The following is a 20,824-nucleotide window of genomic DNA, read 5'->3' as shown; positions in this document are numbered from 1 at the left end:
TTCATTATGCCAGGGCTCCATTTTACCATCTATTTTTCATAACACCTGCTTCCTTAGAATGTATGCTTTAATATTAATAAGTTGCTTGTAAATTCAACTCTTATACCACAAATTAATAGTCCAACATCTTTACTCATGTGTCTTCCTTTCTTAGCAATTCTCTCATTCCTCTTCTTTACATGCTTAAATTGTTCTTTATCTTGAAGATTAAGACCAGAAATCATCTGCTCTAGAAATTCTTTTTTGAAAATCACATAGAAATAAATATTCACAGATACTTCACAAGAGCAGACCAAGCTTCCAGTTTCCTCTCCTATATTTCATGGCACCTTGTTCCTATTTCTGCATATTTATTAATTTAAAACTACCTGTTCATATATGCCTCCTAGAACTAGTGTTCATGCTATTTGGATAGTTCGGATGTGTTACTTATTTTTATGCTCTAACCCTTAGCACTATTTTTGCCAACACAGTAGCTGTAGAATAAAATTTGATGGTACTAACTAAACAGGTATTAGGGAATAGTACTTCTAAGTCCAGTTACTTTGTACGTTGAGCTCAGTTGATAAGCACTGAATAACATACTGTTAAATGAACGCCAGCATTAGCAAGGCCCAATGAGGGCTAATTAATTTGAGTAATTTGGTAATTATTTTAAAAAGTAGAAGTCTAGCGTTGTATACAAACAGTGAACAAATCCTAACTTGTACAGCCTGATGAACTGCCACAAGTGGGCATATCCACATTCTCAGCTCCCAGACAAGAATACAGATCAGTATCTGTGCCATAGTAGTATATTTCATGCCCACTACCTGTATTTTCCTTCCAGTGGCTGGTCGGGGAGGGGAGGAGAGGCAGGAAATGGAGAGTTGCTGTTCAGTGGATATAGTGTTTCAGTTTTGCAAGATGATTAAATACTAGAAATCTGCTGTACAACATCATCGCTATAGTTAATACTACTGCATTATAGACTTAAACGTGTTAAGAGGGTAGTTCTGATGTTCAGTGTCCTTGCTACTGTAATAACAACACTCACATTATTCCCACATCAGAGTAGAACATGTTTTGTAAGTGATGTCAGTTTTTAATTTATCTACTCTGGTATGAGGGTTTCTCACTGCTGCTTAATTTGAATGTTTGGGATTATAATGTTAAACATCACTTTATGTGTTTATTGGCCATTTAGGGACCCTCTTTTGCGACCCCTCTCTGAGATTTTTGCTCAAATTGTTCATTGGATGATTTTTTTTTCTTGAATTGATTTTTAGAGACTATTTGTACAATCTGGATAGGTGTCTTTCTTGGGCTGATGCATTGCAGATAATTTTCTCTAGCTTACACATATTTATCCTATAATCCAAAACATCTAGGCTACCTGTGGGATCTTTCTATTATCTGTGCTTGTTTTCTGTATCACTGGGTTCTGCTTTCTGGCATGGCTAATAATTCTTTATTGAATGCTATATACTATGTACCAAAAAATTATGGTGACATTGGATGGTGTTATCTGCCTCTAGGGAAGGTTTAATTTTCTTTTGAACAGCAGACAGAATATGAACAGATCACTTTGATTCTGTGAAAGCTGGTCTATTTCTGTTTTGCCTTTTTCTTCTAGGGCATAGCCCTTCTGTGATTTTAATTGAGTGCCTGGGGTTTGTACCAGGGCTCTCTCTTTTGGCAGCCTCTCTACTCTCGTTTTTGCCTCCCCAACACCATGAGACTGCTAATTCTCTCTAACATGTTTAGTCTCTTAGCAGTTGCTCTCTGTTTAAATTCTCTGTATCTCATCCTAAGCATGTGTAACCGTGGAGTGTGCAACTGCCTTGAGAAGCTGAATGTGGAACTTTAAGTTACACTGCCCATTTTTTCGTTTTCCACGATCTTGTCTTCTAAAATCTTGGCTACCTGGCAGCCCTGAGTTCCATATTCATTGCCCCAGCTTAGTGAAAGAGCTGCAATTTCTAGCACCCTACATTCTGTTCCATCTCTGTGCCCCATGCTGCAGATCAACAAATACTCAAAGGCTGGCTCTCCTCATTACATTCAAGTTAATTTCATCATTTTTGAGAAGGCAAATTATACCTAGTGTTCATACACATTAAAAGCATAGGAATTAAAAACATATTTATAAGGGCTTGATGTTTTTAAAAATGAAGGATAATCTAAAATAAATGTCCTTCCCTTAACTCACCTCAATTGTCTCAATCAAGACTCAAATTAAAAGCTACTTCCCCCATGATTTCAGATCCTATCAATCAGTGTTTAATAGTCACCCTGTGCATTGTATATTCTATTTATAGACCTGGAAAATAAGTGTGCCTTGTACTTATAGTACCTGTTTCTGGTGCTGTTTTTCTGTCTCTCTCCAAGGGGCACATGCCCTCCATTTACTGAATCCTACTCTGAGTACCCTAGACCACAGAACTACATGCCCAAGCAGCCCCAAAGCCATTCCAAGATTTATGTGTACCTTTGCTCTCCTCCATTCCAATGGAGGGTTAGAAATAGCCACCAGAGTGTGTACCAGTGGGCCTGAAGTTCGGCCAATGGGCAAATACTTCTAGGTAGGGTTAAATACAGATTACATGCAGAATACTCAGTTAAATTTAAATTTCAAAAGAATAACAAAATGTTGCATGGACTATATACTAAAAATATATCCATTGCATACATGAAATGTGTATTTAACTGGGCATTATCTAGTTTTATTTGCTAAATCTGGCAACTCTATTAGGAAGGGATGTCAGCAAAAATAGTCTTGTAAGATAATGTGTCTATCATGAGTGTCCAAGGCCCCTTGTATTCCAGGACAGAGACAGGAACAGAAAGAGAAGTAGAGCAGACTGTGGGACAGGAACCAAAGACTAAGGAGAGCACAGGAGGGCACAGCTCCTGGCTCTCCTTGAGTACCCTTGCCCTGGCATGAGACTCTAAGACGTCAGAGAATTCTAACTTTGAATCTGGTCTTCCAGGTTCTTATGGAAATCTGCCTGTCAAGTTAAGAGGCTAGAATGTATTTTAATTAGCTTGATTTATACATTTTAGGCATGTAGGGTATAGACATATGGTATGTGGGCCTATGTTTGTACGTTTGCCTCAACACCGGAAATGTTGGAGGCAGGGCTGTTGCCTCTGCTCTGGAACTTAATCTGTTTACTTGTATGTTAATCTGCATATCCAGTTTAATTTCCCCACTAAATCACCACAAACACTAAAAGGGTCCAGGGCAGAAACTGACATTCTTTCTATTCTCTGAACTACCTTTTATAGGTTGAGATGCATTTTACAGGGGAGGAAATTGAGGCCAGGAAAATAAAGTAGCCGAATCACACCTTGTCGGGGATGAAGAGCCGAGATTGAAAGTGCAGAGGGTGAAGCAGATCCTAGAAGGATTATATAGAACACTTTTGTGCCTCAGTTGCCTAACCTGTAAAATGAGAATAGCAAATAGGACTGCCTCATCAGTTATCACAAGATTAAATGAGTTAATATATGTAAAGCAATGAGAAAGTTACTTGGAACATATTTAGCAGAGGCCAAATTTAAGCTCCTTTTGAGTTTTTGGCCTTGAGGTGTAATGAGAATCTTCTACTAGTTTAGTCCTGACCCATCATCCAGCTCCCTGAATCTAAAATGTTGAGAATTCAAATCCATTCTTGTTCTTTTCCATGTCTCTTTTTGGAAAAGCCGTTTTTGGAAATGTCCCTTATCCATGACATGACTCTTAAAATGACTGGTGTGTGTCCACCAACATCATGAACATATTTTTTTTAGTGGGGAGGGCTTCACTTCTAGAGCAAGCCCTGCCTGAGAGCAAGGTATAGGCACACAATCTCACAACAAAGGAAGGCGAGGAAGTTTGAAAAGTTTGCATCCCAGTGATGTAGCTAAGGACAAGTGAGTTTGGAAATAGAAAATATGCTGCTTTACAAAAAATGACCTGCTACTCTAGGCTGTGTTCAGCTATATGTGGATATTCTAATGTGCTTCTTTGTACTTTGGCTATAGCAGAGTTCTAAATAAACAAAGCACTTATTTAAAAAGTGCACATATTTTTAATAGTTTGTGAGCCCCCCCCACCCCCCCAAAAAAAGCTGGTGAAAAAAATCACTGGGTGACTGAGCTGTGCCAGGGTCTGATCCTCCCCACTTGGCTGGTGTCAAGAGAAACTCAAGCCTTGTTCTTATCTAGTTTTCTGTCAGTCAGAAGGGATCTTTGACCCTGGCAACTGTCTGCCAAATTCCCTGAGGCTGAAACTATTTTGCAGATTCTAGTTATTTTGAGAACATCATCCATGGGGCATTTTCCTTTTTCTAAAGGCTGCTGCCTTCTCACGCCTGGTCCCATGTTACATGTCAAACAATGGAAATGGGGATAAAAAAGTATAAACAGCAATATTTGCCCTCAAGGACCTTCAGGTCTAATTGAAGACACAAAATATTTATACTTGAAAACAATTTCAACCAAAAGTATGAGATTCAGCATCAGAAAATAACATAGAAGTTACTAATAAAAATGATAGCGATAGTAAGACATAAAAAAGGTCTAATGTCGGAACATTTATGACAGCAGCGACTATCCTAAGCATCACGCATGTATTCATGCAATGGAAGATGTGTTAGTTTCCTAGCGCAGCCATAACAACTTGCCATAAACTGGGCAGCCTAAAACAATAAATTTTTATTCCAAAGTTCTGGAGAGTGTATGTCTGAAGTCAAGGAGTCATCAGGGCCAGATGCTTCTGAAGGCCCTAGGTCTAGACTGTTCCCTTGCATCTTCCCAGCTTCTGGTGGTTCCTGAACTTCTGGGAGTTTCTTCCTTGACTGGCAGCTGCCATCACTGTCATCTCTGTGTTTATTATCATGCAGCCTTCTTCCCTTTGTCTATTTGCATCCTCATCTTCGAAGAACACCAGTCACTGGCTGTAAGGCCCACCCTAATCCAGTATGACGTCATCGTAAGTACTTAAACATGCAAAGATCCTATTTGCAAATAAGATAATCTGAGATTCTGGGTAGACATGAATTTGCAGGGACACTAGTCAAACCAATGAAAAAGGTTGGAGTTATCCTAATTTGGACAAAAATGGTTACATTTTTAAAGCAATATTGTCTGTGAAAGTTGAGTGCTTTGGGCAGAAAAGATTTTGAACATTTGTTTAATAAGCACTGAGCAAATATTCTGTGCCAGGAGCCAATGGAGATTCAACACTAAATCTGTGCTAGTATTTATTAGACTTGGCTTCATATAAATGAAAGAGGGCAAATCCACAGGAGCTTAAATAAGATTTAATTTTTAATCTCTTCTAAGTAAAAGAGGACCAAGGGTCGACTGTCCAGGGCAGAAATGGTGACTCCACCATACCTATCTCTTGGGACTGCCATCCTCAGAGGTGGCTTCTATGCTCCATATTCTAAAAGGCTGAAGGAGCTCCAGGAAGCCTCTCTGTATTTGAGACCAGCGGCAGAAAGGATCAGGAGAGACACAATAGTGACTTTTCCTAAGAGAGTCAATCTTCTTGGATAGTTTGCCAAAGCACTTCCTTTTATAATGTGGTTTCAGGGTCACACTTACATGCAAAGGAAGCTGGGCCTAGTGTATTACTGCAACAAAGACTAGAACTCTGTTACCAAAAACAAATGAGAAAATGGATGTTAGAACTCTGCTTCTCCGTCCTCACCTCAAGGAGCTCCAAGTCCATTGAGGAAGGTACCAAATTAATAGATATATTAGTTTCCATTGCTCTGGTAACAACTTGCCACAAACACAGTCTCTTAAAACAACACTAAACTATTACGTTACAGTCCTAGAGAACAGAAGTTCAGAACGGATCTCACTGGGCTAAAATCAAAATGTCAGCATGGCTGTCTTCCTTCTAGAGGCTCTAGGGGAAAATCCATTCCCATGCCTTTTCTGCTTCTAGAAGCAGCCTGCATTTCTTACCTCACGGTCCCTTTCCTCCATCTTTGCAGTCAACTAGATTGAATCTTCCTGACCATTCTTCGGTAGTCCTATCTCCCTCTGACTTTGAACTCTGCTGGCAGAGGTCCTCCTCTTTTAAGGACTCATGTCATTAGATTGAACCTACCTCAGTAATCCAGGATAATCTTCTTGTCTTAAAATCCTTAACATAATCACAAATGCATAGTCCAGTTTGCTACATAAGAAAACATATACATAGATTCCAGGAATTACAACATAGACATCTTGGAGGAAGGTAGTTACTCAATATACCACAATAGACAATTAAAATATCAGAAAAGAGGTGTAATGATAAAGGAAGCACAGGTTGCTTTAACAAAAACAAAGGCTTCAGGCCTCATCTATGAGCATGATTTTTTATGCTATGTACAGAATAGAGGTTTGACAAAAGAATTGAGAAGAAATTTATATTTGAGGAAAAATAAGAAAAATTGAGCACGTTCTTAAATATTAGGCCTGCCACTGAACATTCACTTATACACAACAGGGAAGTAGAGGCAATTCCTGACTGAGTGGTTTGATACAACTGGTAGTTTAGGGAGATAAATCTGATCAAGTGAATAGTAAAGAGTATTTAACAGATTAAGTTGCTACTACACACATTTGTGCATAAAGGAGAGGTTTTCAGTTAAGCTGGACATAGAATAAAAAGGAGGGATAGGGCAGCCCTGGTGGCTCAGTGGTTTAGCGCCGCCTTCAGCCCGGGGTGTGATCCTCGAGATCCGGGATTGGGTCCCACATCGGGCTCCCTGCATGGAGCCTGCTTCTCCCTCTGCCTGTGTCTCTGCCTCTCTCTCTGTGTGTCTCTCATGAATAAATAAATAAATCTTAAAAAAAAGGGGAGGAATATTTTTTGTTTTATTTATTTACTTATTTATTTAAATTCAATTAATTAGCATGTGTATTATTGGTTTCAGATGTAGAGGTCAGTGATTCATCAGTCTTATGTAACACCCAGTGCTCATTACATCATGTACAAGGAGAAATATTTTGAAAGAGATAGATAACAAAGGTAAAGGCAAGTCAAAATTGATCCTGAAGTTTTAAATATGAGTGCCCAGGAGCATGAGAGAGAGATATAGTTCATAAAATAGGGAAAGCAACCTGGTATGTCAAGTAAATGTGGTCTTTTAGTAAAATTAATTCTCATCTAATAGACTTTATATTAAAGGACTCTCAGATATATAATATATACAAAACCTCCATTTTTGCATCTAAAAATGGATAACAGTTCTAATACCTTACATTCTGTGTGTGTGTGTGTGTGTATGTGTGTGTACGTGTGTGAATTATCTGACCTTGGTTGACTCATATACTGAGCAGCCCCTCCTGCTTTTTTTTTTTCCTTCAAGATGAACCTTCCCATCAACAAACAACATATATCAAGGACTCATCAACGGACATAGCCCACAGACATACTAAAACCCTCATTAGGTACACATGGAAAAAAAAATCTAAAAAGCAGGCAATAATTGCAAATCTGGCCTATAAGGTAAGACAATACATGGGTAGAATAATTGACTAGCCTGCCATCATTAAATACTTTATCTTATTGGGTACAGTATATTCGTAAAAATTCAACTGCAGGGAGCATTTATGTCAGGAACAAACCACAAATTCTTTATTTGATAAGCCCTTGAGAAAAATCACATGCATTAAATTGCACTTTGTGAAATCTATAAATTATTTGTTATGCTTTCAGAAGGAATTTTGGTATAATCGAATTTCAGTCATCTTGAAGTTAATATTTGCAGGATCATCTTTAAAACATGCTGTGCTGGGGTCTGTCAGGCTCTTGAGTCCCTGTAGGCTTCTGGAAACAATAGAAACATTTAAAGGAACTGTACAGGGAAACTGCAGGAAGGACCAGAGAAGAAGTGAGGTCTTAGTATTTCTCAAGGAGGGAGAGGAATGCATAGAAGAGAAAAAAATGAAGTCACCAGAGCACCTGGGCATGCTGGTGAGCACTTAGGGAAACATTCATCAAGGACTCTGAAAATAGTGGAGTAGGAATTGAATGAAATTGAATAAAATATCTATCATTTACATAGATGGAGGCCATCAGCCGGAGGAATTTGAGCTATCACCTTTCATGAGAAGCCATTTTATTTTTAGGCTAAGACAGTAGGAGAAAATTAAATGTTTGTAGACACACAGAAACCTCAAGACCCACACACACAAACATAACAGATGCAACCAGTTTGAATGATGTCTTTAAAGAACAGCGCTTGTAATTTTTTTGAACATGCCACGCAAGTTCTTCTCAGCCACCCACCAAATAAGCTGAGCTGCTTTCATATGTTCAAGAGCTCTAGAGTCAGACATTTCTGCTTCAAATATCAGCTCCTCCATTAAAAAGATAAACTTGAGCAAGTTATTCCACTTCTCTAAGCCTCTGTGTCCTTATTTTAACATGAATATAGTTAAGAATGTGTTCCTCATCGGGTTCTTGTGAGAATTTAAAGAGATAATCCATGTATAAGCACTTGACAGGGGCTTGAGAGATACTGTTTAACAAATGGCAAAAATGATGTAAAAATTGAAGACAAAGCTTCCCCAAGAGAGATTATCACCTGCCACCTCCCCCCAAAAGAGATACCAAGAGAAACAAAAAACGTAAAAAAGTACATTCCTATTTTCCTATTGCTGTATTATTTTATTCAACTCCAATATTCTCATCCCCAGTCAGCAGCTCTTGGCGTTCTAATAGTTCACCACCAAGCTGACAGCTGGGAGACTGCAGGTTTGGAGTATCGTGAAAAATGTTTTTGCTGTCAGTATAAATGAATATTTACTAGCTGATGTCTGTTGCGGGCTTTTGGCAGGGGGCAGACAGGGGTAAATATTGGCTTTACCTGTAAAACTGGAGGCTGCAATTAGAAACGAGGAGTCCACAGACCTTAAATGAGGAGATTAATTAATGATAAAGCCTCATTAAAAGGCAAGCCACCCATTAGCTTAAATAGCTATCATATGAACTCTTGATTTATTAAAGCTGAGAAATTCTAACAGGACTTCCTTTTTTTCCCCCTCCTTTTTTTTTTTTTTTTTTCTTTTTAAGTTACAGTGAAGTGACTAATTACCAGTTGAGGACAGATTATCCATTCTGGCTCTTGCACGTTTGTCTATTTGCCACTGGTCAAGAAGAGGAAAGTAAACATTTTATTCTTATGATTGGTGTCGCGCTCTGGATTCAATATTCTCTCAGAGTTGGGAACCACATAATCCCATTACAATAAATCACTTTCACTTTTAATGAATCACTAGAAAAATAGGTACCTATGATCAATGAGCTATTCCCAAAAGTGCGGCTCAGGTCCTTTATCTTTGGTCAAGTAAAGAAATACTTTTGCTTAAAAGACCCAAAAGCCATGCTACAAAAAAAGATTGGAGAATCCAGTGAGCTGAGAAGTAGTAGAATTCACTACATAGAGGAAGGGATTGAGAGCTGGGGAGAAACTCAAAGCACTGCACAATCAAGCTTCCAGCCTTCGTTTAGAAAACCATCCAAGGTGTGACCAATCCGGGGAAAAGTCCAGTGTGATCTTGTAGGGCTTCCCATTCTTTCTGTTCTAGATGAGAGAATTGTGATGGATTATGGACCCTGGTGTCTTCAAGGGCTAGGACAGGAATGGAAAAGAGCCAGAGACCAAGTGAAGAACTCCCATTTTGCTCCCATGAGAAGAATCTTGGAAGCAAACCATCACAAGATGCTTTTTCCAATCCCGAGAAAGTGGAATTATCGGAAACAATGATGACAACAAAAAACAGCAACAGCAAAACTATGATCTTTTTTTGCCCCAACATCCAACCACACCTTTTTTGTATTAGCACCCTAATATCCCTTTGTTTGGTTGACTGCACATCCCTATAGTACAGAGGCTATCCTTGTTTGTACCAGTTAATCCTGAGTAAATGTTCACCGTGTCCTTTCTACTCTTAAATGTAGACTCGCTTAATAATTAATAATTAATTATACAGTAACCTTACTTTTAGGGGACACCACAGATTATAGTCTTGATTGAAGATACTCTTCCTTGTTTCAGTGCCCTTTTGCCTCTTGCTCTCTCCACCTGTGGCTATATTTACACACAGGTAGGCATCAAATACAAACATAGCTGGTAAGATATCCACTCCCAGAATTTTGAATCATAAGTAAGTGACACCAATTTGGAGAGTACAAATGATTAACTCAGTTGGTAGAGAGGGGCATATGATCAGAGTGGTGCTGAGGTGTGACCTGACACTAATTCTGATAGCCTACTTTTTGGAATTTACTGTGCCACCACCTGCTCTTCACATCTATGGTCATTCAAATGTCAATGCCAAGAGACACCAAGTTTTTCTCAATTAACTCCCCCCTTTTTGGTTTAAAGTAGTTTCTGTTGCTTACACAATAAGATCTATAGCTGTAGTCTGCTAATGGAAGCCTAGAAAGGAGTAGCCTAAAAGTAGGTAGCTAAGCAAATGGAGAATATATACAATGCTTGTTCTCATAGAGCTGACAGTCTATTGGAGGGGAACAGGTAATGATATACATAATAAGCAATTTATGTATCATATTAAAGGAGAAAAGAGCTTTGAAAGAAAGAATTAGCATGGGAGAGAGGATGGAAAGGAGAAAAAAATGGAAGAGAGGAAGAAAAGAAAAGGAGGGGGAAGGGAGGGGAAAATAAAAGTCAAGATTAGAAGGCCGAGTGAGGCTAGATAAAAGTACACTTGGGTGGTTATATGTTGTTCATTGTGTAATATTGTATTTTTGTAATTAGGAATGCCAAGAGGCAGTTGTCTCAAAATAAAATATAAACAATAATTTAAGTATATCATGTATATTTCAATCTGTGGGATATCTCAGTATCACCATTAATATATAGGCATTTTTAATTATTTTAAGATCTCAGGAAAAAAAGATATTTTAAAGTCTCTTAGCATTAGCTAAATTGATACCCCAAAATGCCATTGATTTAATCAACAAATGAGTAATTCGTGATGATCTGAGATACCTGTTCTGGACAGAATGTTTGTGTCCACCCCCATCCAAATTCCTAGGTTGAAATTTGAACCCCCCCCCCCATCCCCCAAGCCCGCTACCATGTGATGGCATTAGGAGGTGGGGGCCTTTGGGAGGTGATCATGTCCTGAGGGTGGGACCCTCATAAATGGGATTAATGCTCCTAGAGAGGGGACTCAGAGAGCTCTACAGCCCTCTCTGTCACGTGAGGACAAGGAGAAAACAGCCATTAGCACCCTGGAAAAGGGCTGGCATACTTCAAGCCCTCAGAATCATGAGAAATATATTTCTGCCATTTATAAGTGATATTCTGTTACAGCCACCCAAACTGAGGCTATACTTCAACTAGCCAACACCTCCTATTTTTATTTTCCATTACAAATCATTTATTGAAATTCCATGTTGATGGTGCCTGGTAGTCAGGAGATAGTGAAAAATGGTTCTGGGGGTGGGGTGGGTGGGTGGTTCTCTCAGTACTCTGTACTTTGAATTAAATATTCTGAATGGCTTGTTTTTACCGACTACGTAAGTATAATTGACTTATAATAACACAAACATATTTAAGATGTATAGTTTTTTTTGAGTGTTTGATTTGTATAACTGTGAAATCATTACCAAAAATCAAGATATTATCTGTAATCTCCCCAAGTTTCCAAGTATCTCTTGTCATCCATCTATCCCTCTATCTAATTTTCTTTCATCCTCAGGAAATTATTGATCTCTTTTCTGTCTCTATAGAGCAGTTTGTATTTTCTAGAATTTTATTTAAATGGAATCATACAGTGTATATTCTTATTTTTAAAGGAGCTGATTCAGGTAAAATGGATGTCTAACGTGCTCTATACTCTATTGCCTAGCTCCTATTGAGATTCACCCCTATTGATTCATGGATCAATAATTTGTCTTTATTAATATTACCTATTTGTATGGATATATCAAAATTTGTTCTCTGTTCTCTTATTTACTGGCATTTTGCTTCCAGCTTGTGGCTACTGAAGATGCTCTGAATGTTTGTACACAAGTCTTTGCATGGCTATACGTTTTCATAAGTACCTAGCAGTAGATAGCAGTGTTATACTGTAGGTGCATGATTGACTTTTGAAGAAACTGCTAAAATACAATCCTAAGTAGTTGTGTCATTTTACATTCCCACTAGCATTGTATAAAAGATCCAATTCCTCCATATACCTGCTAACAGTTGGTAGGTTCGGTCTTTTAATTTATTCTCAACTTTGTTGTGAATATAATTGACATATAACACTGTGTAAGTTTAAAGTGTACAACTTGTTAATTTGATAGACATTTAATGTAAAATGATCACCGCCATAGAATTAGCTAATATCTCCAATATGTCACATAATTACCATTTCTTTTGGGGGTGAGAACATATAAGATCCACTCTCTTAGTGACTTTCAAATAAAGTATTACAATCACCATGCTGCACGTTAAATTCCCAGAATTTATTTATCTCATAACAGGCAGTTTGTACTTTTTGACTCACATCTCATTTCCCCTAACTCCCAGCCCCTGGTAACCACCATTCCAGACTCTGTCTCCATATGCTCAGCTTTTTAAGATTCCACATATAAGTGGTATCATATAGTATTTGTATTTCTCTGTCTGACTTATTTCACTTACGATAATACCCTTGAGGTCCATCCTTGTAACAAATGGCAGGATTTCCTTTTTCCGGTCTCTAATTTCAGTCTTTCTAGTGGGTTTATAATGGAATCTCATTTCTATCTCTCTAGTGGCTAAAACCGTAGAGCTTTTTTCATGTGCCTATTTGTCTTTTGTACATCTTCTTAGTGAAGTGTTTTTTGCAAAACTGTTTTTTTATTTTTTGTCAGCTTGCTCTCATTCTATTATTGAGTTTTAAGGGTGTTTTATATATTCTAGGCACAAGTCCTTCTCCTAATATGTTCTACAAATATTTTCTCCCATTCTGTGCTTAGTGTTTTCTTTTTATTTAACAAGTACCTTTTGAAGAGCAGAAGTTTCTAATTTTGATGAGTCCAATTTATCTTTGTTTTCTTTTATAATTCATGTTCTTTGTACTCTGTTTAAGAAATCTTGGCCCAATATCACTAACATTTCTCCTTTATTTTCTTCTGGGACTTTTATAGTCAAAGATTTAATATTTTGGTTTATAATCCACTTTGAATTATTTACATACAGCACAAGGTAAAAGTTAAGATTAATTTTTTTGCATATGCATTAGTTCCAGCAATGCCTGAAAAAACTGTGCTTTCCTCATTGATTTGGCTTGGCAGTGTTACTGGCAATAAATTAACCATGTATTTCCTTTCCTGGATTATTGAACCATACTGTGTGTTTAAGCCAATGCCACACTACCTTGGATCTTGGTAGCTTTATATTAAGTCTTGAAATCAGATAAGTTCAGGATTTATCTTTTTTGAAACTGTTCTGGTTATTTTAGGTCTTCTCTTTTCACTTCCAAGTAATTTTTTTAAAGGATTTTAATTATTTGAGAGTGAGAGAGCGAGAGCGCACGCGCATGAGCATGGGGGGAGGGTGAGGAATGGGGGGAGAGGAAATGGAAAAGCAGACTCCCCTCTCAGCAGGGAGCCCTACAATGCGGGGCTTGATCCCAGGACCCTGAGGATCATGCCCTGAAACAAAGGCAGTTACTTAACTGATTAAGCCACCCAGGCAGCCCTCCGTGTAACTTTTAAAGTTTGTCGAGGACTACAGAATCTGCTGAGGTTCTGCATGGAATTGTCTTAAATCTATAGATCATATTGTGAAGAATCCACATTTTAATAACATTGAGTCTCCCATCCGCGAACATTGCCTCTGCATTTCTTGAAGTCTCTGTTAATTTCTTTCTACAGCATTTCATAGTTTTGAGTGTAGAGTTCTTGAACATCATTTGTCATATTTATTCCTATTTCATAAATTTTTGATGCTGTCATTATTCATGTTTTTAATTTCAATTTATAACTGCTTATAAATAATAAAACAAAAAATATAAAAAACAGAATTGGTGTTGGTGATTGGCAGCCTATAAAATGGTTCCAAATGACCTCCACTTCCAGGTATTAGTGGCTTTTTGTGTCAGTTATAGTGACTTCTAATGAAGAAAATGTGAGACTATTGTTGAATATCACTTCTAAGATTACATTTCAGAAAGACTGTACCCTCTTATCCATTCTCTCGCACTCCCTCATGAAGCCCTCCTTCTGAGGGGAATGAGTTGCCATGTTATGAGCTGCACTATGAAGAAAGTCCCATGATGGGGATGGGGTTGGGGAAGGAGTCTATGAGCCTCCAAACAATATTCAGCAAGAACTGGTGGAGCCCTTGGTTCACCAGCCCACAAGTATTTGAATCAAGCTGATAATCATGCGGAAAAGTTTGGAACATCCTCTTCTAGTTAAGCCTTCAGATGAAATCATAGCTTAAGTCAACAGCTTTATAACCTCCTTGTGAAAGATCTTGAGGAAGAGGCATCCAGTTACACCTCCCTAGATTCCTAACCCACTGAATTGTTAGATAAGAAATGATTACTTCTGACACCACAAATTTTGAAATGATTTGTTGTATATTTGATAAGCTAATTAGTTGTAGTTATTTTGTAGGTTTCTTAGGAGTTTCAATCTATGCAATTACAGCATTTACAAATACAGTTTTTATTTCTTCCTTTCCAGTATGTTTTCTTTTTCTTGCTGTATTGGACTGGCCAGCACCACTAGTAAAATGTTAGAGATGGCAAAAGTGTGCATCCTTGCCTCATTCCTATTCATAGAGAGGGGAAGCACTTAGTCATTTACTATTAGTAATGAATAGTAATTGTAGGTTTTATGAAGATTCGTTTTCAGATTCAGATTTCCCATATATTCCTAATTCACTAGTAGTTTTTATTTTAAATATCAAGTAGATATTGAATTTTGTCAAGTGCTTTTATTGTATTGATTAAAATGATAGTTTTTTATTTTTGGTTTTTACTATTATAGTGAAAGGTATTAATTTTTGAATATCAATCCAAGTTTGCATTCCTATGGCAAACTCCATTGGGTCATGATTTCCATGCTTTTTATGTACTGTTGAATCAGATTTGCTAAAATGTTAAGTATTTTTGCATCTATGGTCATGAGGGAAATTGATCTAGAATTTCTTTTCTCTTGAAATTTTTTTTATGGCCTGCCATAAAAAAACTATCATAGACTAGCTTTAAAAACAGAAATCTGTTTCTCATATTTCTAGAAGCTGAGAGGTCTAAGATCAAAGTGCCAGCAAGGTAGATTTCATTCTGAAATTTCTTCTCTTGGCTTATATGGCCATCATTTTGCTTTGTGCTCACATGACTTCTTTTTTTGAGCATGTATGGAGGGAGAAAAAGAACAGTATCTCTGTTGTCTCTTTCTACTAGGACACTGATCCCATCGTACAGGCCTCATCCTCATGATCCTGTCTAACCCTAAGTATCTACCCAAAGGCTCCATCTCTAAAAACTATCACATTGGAGGTTAGGGATTCAACATATAAATTTTGGGGGAACATAAAAATTTAGCACATAACATATAGTTTGGCTGTCATGAAAGGGTAATGAGGGCTTCAGGGACAAGTTGTTGCAGTTTCCTTCCTCACTTTTTTCAAAGAATTTTTATAGAATTAGTACTATTTATTTTTTCCTTAAATGTTTGGTAGAATTCATCAAAGGAGCCATAAAGGCTTGGATTTTTCTTGTGGAAGATTTTGATCTGCTATATAATTTAACTTACTATACGCTTCATCTTTTTAATATGTATAATTTGATGCTTTTTAGTATAATCACAGATATATGAAATCATCACCATCCTCAATTTTAGAATATTTTCATCATCTCAAGAAGAGACCTTGTATCTTTTAGATATTATTCTTTTTCCATAGCCCTCCTAGCCCTGAGATCATTAATCTATCTATTCTTCACTTTCCTAAGTATCAAATCGTGTACATGATCTTTTGCAACTTAGTGTTGTCAAGGTTCATTCATGTTGTAGCATATACCAGTACTACGTTATTTTTTATGGCTAAATCATATTCCATTTTAAGGATATAACACACTTTCTTTATTCACATTTAGATTTGCATTTAGATTTGCATTTAGATTGTTTCCACCATTTGGCTATTGTGAATATGCTACCATAAACATTATGTATAAGTTTTTATGTAAAAACATGTTTTTAATTATCTTGGGTAAATATTTAGGAGTGAAATTGCTGGGTCATTTGGCAACAAGATTATTTGAAGAACTACCAGTTTTTCCAAGTTTCTAGACAATTTCACCTTTACACCAGCAGTAAATGAAAATTTTGATTTCTTCACATCTTCCACAAGACTTGTTATCTCCGGTAGGACCCAACAGTGCATTAAGAAAATTATTCACCATGACCAAGTAGGATTTATCCCTAGGATAAAGGCTGGTTCAATACTCGTAAAACAATCAACGTGATAGATCACATCAACAAGAGAAAAACAAGAACCATATGATCCTCTCAATAGATGCAGAGAAAGCATTTGACAAAATACAGCATCCATTCCTGATGAAAACTTCAGAGTGTAGGGATAGAGGGAACATTCCTCAGTATCTTAAAGGCCATCTATGAAAAGCCCATAGCAAATATCATTCTCAATGGGGAAACACTGAGAGCCTTTCCTCTAAGATCAAGAACACGACAGGGCTGTCAACTCTCACCACTGCTATTCAGCATAGTTCTAGAAGTCCTAGCCTCAGCAATCAGACAACAAAAAGAAATAAAGCATTCCAATTGGCAAAGAAGTCAAACTCTCCTTCTTCGCCGATGACATGATACTCTATATAGAAAACCCAAAAGACTCTACCCCAAGATTGCTAGAACTCATACAACAATTCGGCAGTGTGGCAGGATACAAAATCAATGCCCAGAAATCAGTGGCATTTCTATACACTAACAATGTGACTGAAGAAAGAGAAATTAAGGAATCAATCCCATTTACAATTACTCAAAAGCATAGGATGCCTAGGAACAAACCTAATCAAAGAGGTAAAGGATCTATACCCTAAAACTACAGAACACTTCTGAAAGAAATTGAGGAAGACACAAAGAGATGGAAAAACATTCCATGCTCATGGATTGGAAGAATTAATATTGTGAAAATGTCAATGTTACCCAGGACAATTTACACATTTAATGCAATCCCTATCAAAATACCATGGACTTTCTTCAGAGTTGGAACAAATAATCTTAAGATTTGTGTGGAACCAGAAAAGACCCCAAATAGCCAGGGAATATTAAAAAAGAAAACCTAAAAAAAAAAAAATAAAATAAAAAAAAAATAAATAAAAAAATAAAAAAGAAAACCAGACCTGGGGGCATCACAATGCCAGATTTCAAGCTGTACTACAAGGCTGTGGTCATCAAGACAGTGTGGTACTGGCACAAAAACAGACACATAAATCAATGGAACAGAATAGGGAACCTAGAAATGGGCCCTCAACTCTCTGGTCAACTATTATTCGACAAAGCAGGAAAAGACTATCCACTGAAAAAATGACAGTCTCTTCAATAAATGGTGCTGGGAAAATGGACAGCCATGTGCAGAAGAATGAAACTAGACCATTCTCTTACACCATACACAAAGATAAACTCAAAATGGATGAAAGATCTAAATGTGAGACAAGAATCTATCAAAATCCTAGAGGAGAACACAGGCAGCACCCTTTTTTAACTTGGCCACAGCAACTTTTTGCAAAATACATCCATGAAGACATGGGGATAAAAAGCAAAAATGAACTATTGAGACAATCAGGATAAAAACTTCTGCACAGGGATCCCTGGGTGGCTCAGCAGTTTGGCACCTGCCTTTGGCCCAGGGCACGATTCTGGAGACCTGGCTCGAATCCCACATTGGGCTCCCAGTGCATGGAGCCTGTTTCTCCCTCTGCCTGTGTCTCTGCCTCTCTCTCTCTGTGTGACTATCATAAATAAAAAAAAAAAAAATTAAAAAAAAAAAAAACTTCTGCACAGCAAAAGAAACAGGCAACAAAACTAAAAGACAACCTACAGAATGGGAGCAGATATTTGCAAGTGACTTATCAGATAAAGGGCTAGTATCCAAGATCTATAAAGAACTTATTAAACTCAACACCCAAGAAACCAACAATCCAATCGTGAAATAGGCAAAAGACATGAACAGAAATTTCACCAATGACCACCTACACATGGGATGCCTGGGTGGCTCAGCAATTGAGCGTTTGCCTTCGTCTCAGGGCTTGATCCCGGGATCCAGGATCGAGCCCACATTGGGCTTCTTGCGGGGAGACTGCTTCTCCCTCTGCCCGTGTCTCTGCCACTGTGTCTCTCATGAATGAATAAAATCTTAAAAAAAAAAAAAACAAAAAAACAAAACGACGACGACAACCTACACATGGCCAACAAGCACATGAGAAAATGCTCCGCATCACCTGCCATCAGGGAAATACAAATCAAAACCACCATATGATACCACCTCACACCAGTGAGAATGGGGAACATTAACAAGGCAGGAAACCACAAATGCTGGAGAGGATGCGGAGAAAAGGGAACCCTCTTGCACTGTTGGTGGGAATGTGAACTGGTGCAGCCACTCTGGAAAACTGTGTGGAGGTTCCTCAAGGAGTTAAAAATAGATCTGCCCTAAGACCCAGCAATTGCACTGCAGGGGATTTACCCCAAAGATGCAGATGCAGTGAAATGGCAGGACACCTGCACCCCAATGATTATAGCAGCAATGTCCACAATAGCCAAACTGTGGAAAGAGCCTCGGTGTCCATCAAAAAATTAATGGATAAAGAACATGTGGTCTATACATACAATGGAATATATTACTCAGCCATTAGAAATGACGAACACCCACTATTTGCTTTGATGTGGATGGAACTGGAGGATATTATCCTGAGTTGAAGTCAATCAGAGAAGGACAATCGTCATATAGTTTCACTCATATGGGGAATATAAAAAATAGTGAAAGGGATTAAGGAGAGAAAATGAGTGGGAAAAATTAGAGAGGGTGACAAAACAGGAGATACTCCCAGCTCTAGGAAAGGACCAAGGGGTATTGGAAGGGGAGGTGGGCAGGCAGATGGGGTGACTGGGTGATGGGCACTGAGGGGGCACTTGATGGGATGAGCACTGGGTGTTATACTATATGTTGGCAAGTCGAACTCCAATAAAAATATTTTTAAAAAAGACTTGTCATCTGACTTTTTGACTTTAATCATCTTAATGTGTATGAAATGAGAGTTCATTGGTTTTTTAGTTTGCCTTTCCCTGATAACTAATGATGTCATGCATATTTTCATGTGCATATTAGTCTTTTGTATATCTTGTTCAGAAAAAATGTCTATTGACATCCTGTAACCATTTTTTAAAAGATTTTATTTATTCATGAGAGACACACAGAGGTAGAGGGAGAAGCAGGCTCCATACAGGCAGCCCGATGTGGGACTTGATCCCGGGACTCTGGGATCAAGCCCTGAGCCAAGGCAGATGCTCAACCTTTAGCCACCCAAGAGACCCAACATCCTATAACCCTTTTTAAATACTCTTGTCTTTTTATCATTGAGTTTAAAGTGTTCTCTATATATTCTATTTACAAGTCTTATCAAATATGATTTCTAATATTTTTCCCATTTTGTGGGTTGTCTTTTTACTTTGATAGTGAATTTTAAAGCTTATCAAAATTTTTAATTTTATTGAAGTCTTATCTATTTTTCTTCTTTTGTTACTTATGCTTTTGTTGTCATATCTAAGAATATTTTGGCAAATCCACCTCATAAAGACTTATCCCTATGCATTCTTCTAACAGTTTACACTTTTCCTCTTATATTTCCTCTTATATTTAGATCTTTTATCCATTTTGAGTTAATTTCTGTATATGCTGTACATAAAGGGCCCAACTTTGTTCTTTTGTATGTACCTTATTTACAATTTTACTCTGGTCAGAGACAATACTTTGCATGATTTGAACCCTTTTAATATGAAAACATTTTAAGTTCAGCATATAGTCTTAAAGATGTATATGCACCTTCATTTTGTTTCTGCTTTATGTCTTTTATTTTTTTAGACTTTTTTCTTCTTTCCTTTTTGTTAAGTTTCTATTGAGAAATCCTCAAGCATGAAGATCCTTTCCTCAACCATGTCTACTCACTGATGAGTTCATAAAGAGCATTTTTTTATTTGTGTTATAATGTTTTTGATCTCTTGCATTTCTTTTTTTCTTAGTGTTTCCATCTCTCTGCTTATAAGGCCCATCTGTTTTTCTATGCCATCTACTTTATCCTTTAGAGCCCTTAGCATATTAATCATAATTGTTGTAAGTTTCCACTCTGATAATTCCAACATTATTGCCATATGGAATCTGATTCTGTTGTGAGTTTCTCCGCTTTTTAGTTTGCCTTATAATATTTTTTTCTTGGTAGCCAAACATGATGTATTGGATAAAAGAAGCTCAGTACTGATTCCTGTGGGTGTTTCCATGCATGGGTTTCTGCTTTGGTACGTTGTGATTCTTTTTATCTGTGTCTCAATTAGGGGGGTAGTGGTTTGCACTAAGACCTTATTTCTCTGATAGATCTAAGAAGAGTTGTTGGTTTTTAAATTTGTTCAGCTTTTTACTTATTATTAGGACAGAGTGACAATTTCCAAGCATTTTACATACCAGACTGGAAGCCAGAAGTCTGCCTTGTGTATGTTGAAACTCTGTGCTATTAGGTAAACAAACATTCCAGGTTGTTATATACATGTGATTATTAGAGTTATTATTAAAGATAATAATTATCATCTTTGGTAATATTCCTTGCTATGTAC

At 37.4% G+C, this 20,824-nt stretch overlaps 1 long non-coding RNA gene across 1 annotated transcript in view; it reads left to right on the top strand.

Annotated features, from left to right (window-relative positions):
- The window catches only part of LOC140600222 (uncharacterized), a 329,214-nt gene extending 317,788 nt beyond the window's left edge, over positions 1–11,426 (top strand). Inside the window, exons 9-10 of the long non-coding RNA XR_012003440.1 lie at positions 7,335–7,474; positions 9,044–11,426. This is a non-coding gene — a long non-coding RNA (uncharacterized lncRNA). The remainder of the gene's footprint in view (positions 1–7,334; positions 7,475–9,043) is intronic.
- Positions 11,427–20,824: the final 9,398 nt, after the last annotated feature.

Source organism: Canis lupus, chromosome 11, assembly GCF_048164855.1.
Source record: "Canis lupus baileyi chromosome 11, mCanLup2.hap1, whole genome shotgun sequence".
In the NCBI taxonomy this organism is placed as follows: domain Eukaryota; kingdom Metazoa; phylum Chordata; class Mammalia; order Carnivora; family Canidae; genus Canis; species Canis lupus.
Note: the sequence above shows the minus strand (reverse complement) of the source record. Positions and strands in the feature narration are given on the sequence as shown.